At 39.7% G+C, this 7,500-nt stretch overlaps 1 protein-coding gene across 1 annotated transcript in view; it reads left to right on the top strand.

Moving 5' to 3' along the window:
* LOC125042609 overlaps window positions 1-7,500 on the top strand; it is a 14,210-nt gene that overhangs the window by 3,790 nt on the left and 2,920 nt on the right. The gene's annotated exons all lie outside the window — the stretch shown is intronic.

Raw genomic sequence — 7,500 nt, 5'->3', positions numbered from 1 at the left:
TGGTGTTTCCACATTTAAATGTGTTGTCAATTGTTTTGAGGTGGAAAGAAAGTGCATTTCCATTGACTAACGAATGAACTGTCGAATTTCGTGTGATATTAATGATAGAAATGTTTGTGGTGATATTTTTGTGATGATATTGTTTGATTATTTTCTTGATATTAGTGAAGGTGAAGATGATAGTGGCGAAACTAGTGATAGAGTTAATAATTGTGAATACAATGACGATGATTTATATTGTGACAATGACGTTCACTGATTTCTGACACTGATGAAGTGGACAGTGGCGAGAGTATTTGTTTAATGATCATATCATATGTGGTAGGTTTTTGATGTTATTATTGGTGATGAATATCCTGACTGGAGACTCTTATTTGTAATATGTAGTTATTGCCAGAAAAGCAATAACAAAATATTTCTGACACGTAAACGATGAAGTGTGCAGAAGCATTCTCTACAGTATATGCGCAAGATGTATTGAATTTTCCCGTAAGAAAAAATGCAGTTCTAGATCTACAGATGTGATGAAAGAGATGAGATCCCACAATTTAAAATAGAAACTGTGCAATGTGATGTATTGTATCTGGTTGTGGAAAACTGAAAGTTGAATGTTTCCAAGAAAGTATCTGCATTGCAAGACATGCATGAAGCTGCCCTCTTCAGGAACGGAGGAAGCTGTGCAAGAGGATGTCAGATACAAGAGGTTTCAGCAAGGGAATTGAGGTGTGAAAAGTCAGTGTCTGAGACTGTTATGAATGTCATCCATTATGACACATAATAACTGATAATTTACTTTGTGGCATTGATATAGGACTTTGACAGTAACTTCAAGAATGTGATAATAAATGAAATCCTGTAAACACTGCGAGTTTAGTTGTTTCTGTTTCAGGCATTCCTGTCAATAGGCCTTCGGGCAGGCCTTCTAGCTTTTTTTGAGCCAATTCTCGAACCAAAGGCTCGGGTTAACCAGCGAGCCATGTTCACCCTTCCTCATACTCCCGGTTGTCTCTTGATAGCGTAAGAAGTTTATTCCCCTTACGTTTTTATGTGAAGCGTTTGAATAATTGAATCCTCATGTTGGAGGTTGGCATTATTTAATGTTTCGATTTCCTTATGTTCAGTCTGCCCTGAAACACTGATTTCATTTTCGGTAATCTGCAGTCTGAACATTCAGTTGAACTCGCAAAATTTTAAAATAGGTGTTTGGATATATTGTAGAATACACAGGAAAGTTTATTTTAGATTTTTGTCCATTCGAGGAATAACAGAATGGATGTCAGTTTACATCTTCAGCAAACTTTTGAAAGTGACAAACGCATGTGTTGTTTCCACCTGACAAATCTACCGCTAAGTAAGATTGCGAGTTGTTATGTGCCACATTGACTGTTTACCATACGTACTGCATGGTGGTAGCACCAAGCGTTACCATTATAAATCTGCTATCCAAACTGAAGTAAACATATAGAAAGATGATGTGAGTGTGCTTTGTCCTTATTTGGAGAATTGTGTGTAGAGGATTTTCAGATTTTACTGACATGGTTATTGTTATATATTTCAAAATAAAGACATGCATTAGTTCAATCATTAAAAAAAAAAAAAAAAAAAAAAAAAACACGAATTGATAGATAAATAACAAAAATTGGTCAGACTGTGGAGAAGACTTACTCGCCTGCCTCATGGACTATGATGCAATATCAGTACAATGCTACCTCATTCCTCCCGGAGGTCATCGTATAAAACCCACTATCATTGCCAAAATTACTTTCCGTAGACATGACCTTCCCTTTAATGTTTACATTGGTGAATAATCCCTCCCTGTCCGACCATATCAGCCTCCTCCCCGTCAGTGCCAAAATTGTTGGCGTTTATGACATCCTGCCAACCTTTCTGCTTTGACATCCTGTTCTTCCTTAGATGCATGCAAATCCTTCACTTGATCTAACCCCTTTACCTAACCCATTCACTCATCATCACACTTTAACCTTTTCAATATGAATCCCCCCCCAATCCTTTGCCCGTTGTTGTCGTTGGGGGGCTTAGGAGACGAAGACTGAGACCCAATGATGGGGAACTCCTCAACCTTGGGACTCAGCCATCGACTCAACTAATTTTGCATAGTCTATTTTCCCACTCATACTTTTCGTTTCAGTTTCTTCATCAATCCCTTCTACTATCCACCTCCTAAGGTGTGAGAGCCGTGCTGATAGGATGACTTTGTCAGTCCTGAACGGCCTGAGGGAACCATGGGCACGGTATTCCCCTGCCATACCTGGCCCTTACCCCTCAAGGGGACCCTGAGGGGTGGACTATTTTTTTCCCCAACATACTCCAGGCTTATCATTGCCAATAATGAAGACATAACCCCAATCTTAGGGGCAATGAGGCTTGCCCCTTTATCAAATAGGCCCAATCCCAGCTCTCCTTTGACCACGGCTCCGAACACTGCAACAACTCCCCCATCACCAATGCATACTAGTACAGTATCAACCCTAATCAACAACCAACCCCCAGGAGACATTTCTACTCTCCCAACATGCTCAACTTCAACACCTTTACTCCCACAACCTTCTTCATCAACCACCCCATCTCCCCTTATTACTACCTTACAACCTCCCCATAACACTACCCCCCTCAACACTACTCCCTCCTCCACACGTCCCCGCACTTCTACTACCCCCACCTCTACAAGAATCCTAAATACTCTATTTAGCCCAGCCAAATGCGACCGATTTTTCGTGATCCCTCCCACAGCTCCCTACTCTCAAAACACCCTCCTCTTCCAACAATGCCTCCAAAAACAGGTAGGCAAAGTCTCTTTCCGTAGCCGACGCGACCACTCCCGTCTCGTCACAGTAACAACTGAAAACGAAGCTATAGCATTAACAAAACTAACTGATCTATGTGGTAATCCCATCCCTACAGGACCTCATCCAACCCTCAATACTTGCACTGGAACTGTCTCTATCTCCCCAACAGATTGCCCAATCTATGACAAAGAATGGTCAGATTGTGGAGAGGACTTACTCGCTTGTCTCACAGACTATGATGCAACATATGTACAATGCTACTCCATTCCTCCCAGAGGAAATCGTAAGAAATCCATCAACATTGACAAAATTACTTTCCGTAGACATGACCTTCCCTTTAATGTTTACATAGGTGGGGAATCCCTACCTGTTCGACCATACCAACCTCCTCCTCGTAAGTGCCAAAATTGTTGGCATTTAGGACATCCTGCCAAACATTGCCGTTCCACAGCCAGATACCCGCTATGTGCCCAACCTGGCCATACTCGATCAAATTGCTCTGCACAATCACGCACATGTGCAAACTGTGGCGGCCCCCATAATATATTTTATAGAGGCTGCCCCACCTACAAATTTGAGTCTGAGGTAGCAACTCTCAGATTCAGACTTGGACTCACTCTACGTGAAGCCAGACAGGAGGCTCGTCGACGAGGATTTTCTCTTACCCCCTACTCCAGTAATGTCGCTCACTCTGCCAATCCCCCTACCTCCCAAACTCCTACACCCTCTCCTAAACCCAACCCCCCTCCATCTAACTTCCCCTCTTCTACCTCCTACCTTCCCCAGTCAAATTCTTTTGCCATCCTAAACCCAGACACTCCAATCTCTACCCAATCAAATTCTTTTGCTATCCTAAATCCAGACACCCCAATCTCTACTACAGCCCTAACACCTTCCCCTCTCCCTCCCCGCACTACCCGCAGCAGACAGAATAAACGTTCCACCCCCTCTTCCCCTACCTCACAATCACCACCTTCCTTTGCCCCTATTTTTCAGACACCAGACTTCTCTTCCCCCCCCTCACAAGAAAACCTTTATCTCACAAAACTCCCCAACCAACTCCACTATAGAAGCTCTTGAAGATATCCAGAACTACATAATCGAGTCCCAAACTAATACTCATCCACCTTCAAATTCTACAACTCTCGCTCCCTCCACACTCAAAGTGACTGCTGATATCCATCCTCCTCCTACTCATATTCTCCCTACACCCAATCCTCCTACCCCATCCCAACAAAACCCATTCCCCCTGACTCCACCCCCACCTATATTAACTCTCCCACTACCCCCTCTATCCCTTCCACTCCCTCCTGGATACACACGTGAAACCTTCATGTCACAAGTACCCTCTTCCCCAGACCCTCTACCTCCCGACACCCCTCCTGATACAACACCACCTCCCCAACCTCATTCTTTATCCCACCCTCTAGCACCTTCCCCTTCAAATTCTCCAACACGCACTGCAATCTTTACCAGTAAATCAACGAAAGTATAACTATCCTTCATTGGTACATTCGCGGTTTCCGAATGTTCCTCTTTCAGTCCCACATATTCTATTGTCATGCCCACGTCCTCCCTACATAGACATCCCAACTTATCAGACATCCTTACAGAATCTCACACTTTCTGCTTTGACAACCTGTTTTCCTTCCTCAAACGCATATATATCCTTCACTTGATCTAACCCCTTTACATTACCTCATCCGACCCTAACCCATTCACTCACCAATTCCTTAACCCAGCTTTAACAACTAATCACTAACCCAACCACCCTTCACTAACATTAACTATAGTGCTACATGACCTTAGCTGTCTAGCACATTTATTTTGCTTTTAACCATTAACCATTCAATGTGAATCTAGATAGCTGACGTATAGCAACTACCCAGTAACTTAACCGCCCTTCACTACCCTTTACTATTCCTTCCTATAGTGGTACATGACCTTAGATGTCTAACACTTTTAATTTGCAATGTCCTGCAATGGAGTGAACGACTGTTGAAAATTATCACAGCCGCAATGATCCAGTGGATAGAGCACTGGACTCCGAGCCTCGTTGTCGCGAGTCCAGGTGTAAAAAAGGCCTGCGCTCCGACTGCTGGATCGAGCCTGATCTCACGGCGAGAAATATATATGTATATGTACAAATATATATGTATATATACAAATATATATGTAAATATACAAATATATATGTATATATACAAATATATATATATATATATATATATATATATATATATGTACAGTATAGATACAAATATATATGTATATATAAATATATATGTATATATATACACAAATATATTTGTATATATATAAATATATATGTGTATATACAAATATATATGTGTATATACAGATATATATGTATATATGTAAATATATATGTATATATGTAAATATATATGTATATATACACAAATATATTTGTATATATACACAAATGTATATGTATATACGTAAATATATATGTATATACGTAATATATATGTATATACGTAAATATGTATGTATATACGTAAATATGTATGTATATACGTAAATATGTATGCATATACGTAAATATGTATGCATATACGTAAATATGTATGTATATACGTAAATATGTATGCATATACGTAAATATGTATGCATATACGTACATATGTATGTATATACGTAAATATGTATGTATTATATTTGTACATAAATATATATGTATATACATAAATATATATGTATATACATAAATATATATGTATATACATAAATATATATGTATATACATATATATATATATATGTGTATAATTTAAATTTGTGTTAAAATGCCACCGAAGTTTCGGATTCCAGCTCAGCACATAGCACAAATATCTCATGACCCTTGTCGTCATGAAGAGCTGAGGCCCAATGTTGGAGATCGCCCCTGCCTTGGGCCTCAGCCCTCGGCTCCACCATTAGAAGGGAAAGCACCAGCTGGAGTGTTACGGGATTGGGTGTTTTATGTTTTCCTTTTTTGGACTGGTTTAATCAGATGCCATAGACAGTTATGGAATTTTAGAACTGTGGTATGCTTTGTATCTTTTCCTGCATACATTTTTATGATTTGCATAATTCGCCCTCCAATCGTTGAAATCAAAGAAACTGATACCCGGAACGTGAAGAAGAGAAAGAGAGGGAAAATCAGTCTCTTGGAAAATAATAATGCAGATGGAAAGGGTATCCCAAATTAAAGATTCAAAAATCGAGGGAAGTCTTTCTACATCCGCTCTGAGGTCGACTGGTGAAAATGAACAACATACATGGGCATAATCAAGTCGAACAATGAACGTTTAACAAGAAAACAGGGCAGACCAGCAGAACGAACGCAATCAGGGGGCATATAAGTATAGCGGATGCTGGCTGCAGGAACGCCAAACATGCGACCTTGTGGTAACCAGCAAGGCTTGGTTATAGTATCAGACTTCGACACTTACACTAACTGGTATCATTTACATTTACCGAGATATGCCGACAGAGCGGGCCGAGCGGTAAGCACTCTCCGAGGGCACGGTGGGTTTGGGATAAATATTGTTCATGAAATTTAAATACGTCAGGTAGCATTCATCATTATATCAACACATGTCGAACCCTTTTGGTTCCCTAATGGTACGTTACGTGTACACAACGGGGATTTACGACTGTACCGCGAAGGTTTAAAACTTAACAGCCACCGTGTGGAAAATCAAAAGGAGCCTGGGTACAACCCCTTGTTAAAAATAACATCACTAAAAGAAAGAAAGAAACAAACACATAAAACTAATATTTAATAAAAGAACTTGGATATATACATAACTGACAAAAATATAACAAAGCCGGCATATACTGCTGGTGCACACATAACTTATCTTACAAACAGGGTGCCTCGAATCCTCTGTCCGTCACCGTAAAACACATGGAGGTTAGACAAAGAAAAAAACTCGACTACGACCTCTCTCTATGCCTGCAGCAAGGGTTATCCTAAGCAAGCAATCTTCCGTAAAGGATCTCTGGCTTACTGCTAGAATACCCTTTGTTTTAAGCCAATTAACCCCTGGACTGGGAGAGAGAGAGTACCTGAAGCCTGTCTTTTCGCTGGATTTATTATCGCTATGGTTGAACTTTGAATTTGTTTACCTTGTCGCACTAATCACTAAGTAGAGGAAAAAGAAAGCCTATCCACCAGAGAAAGAGGGAACTTACTCAAAAGCAAAAACTACAAAATCAAATAATCTTGTGCAATTGAACAAAAAAACAGCCATAAAATGGACATAGAAACTCATATAAATAAAAGAAAACTAGAGCAGTTAGAGGAATGTCATCAGAAAAAAAATGGCTATGCAAATGACGAAAAACCCTCTTGTACTGTTTAAACTTTTAACTTTAACCTAATCATTATCTTTTTTAACCCTTTTCGCCTTCTATACTTTACCAGAGTGCTATATGACCTTGATTTCTAGCACATTTGTTTTAACCATTAACTATTAAAGGACGAGAAGAATGTTTTTTTTTTTAGAAAAATACTGAGGGATTTGATCCCTACTTTCCTGAACAGCTGTACGACCTCTGACATATAGCACATATAATCCTCGCCTAACCCCTCTTTACCCTTTTCACTATTATACCTTTCTATAGTGCTATATGACCTCTGATATCTAGCACATCTAATTTTCTTTGTATCCATTAATCATCGA

This window comes from Penaeus chinensis, chromosome 32, assembly GCF_019202785.1.
Source record: "Penaeus chinensis breed Huanghai No. 1 chromosome 32, ASM1920278v2, whole genome shotgun sequence".
Lineage (NCBI taxonomy): Eukaryota > Metazoa > Arthropoda > Malacostraca > Decapoda > Penaeidae > Penaeus > Penaeus chinensis.
The sequence above is the reverse complement of the archived record's forward strand: the minus strand, read 5'-3'. Positions and strand labels throughout refer to the sequence as shown.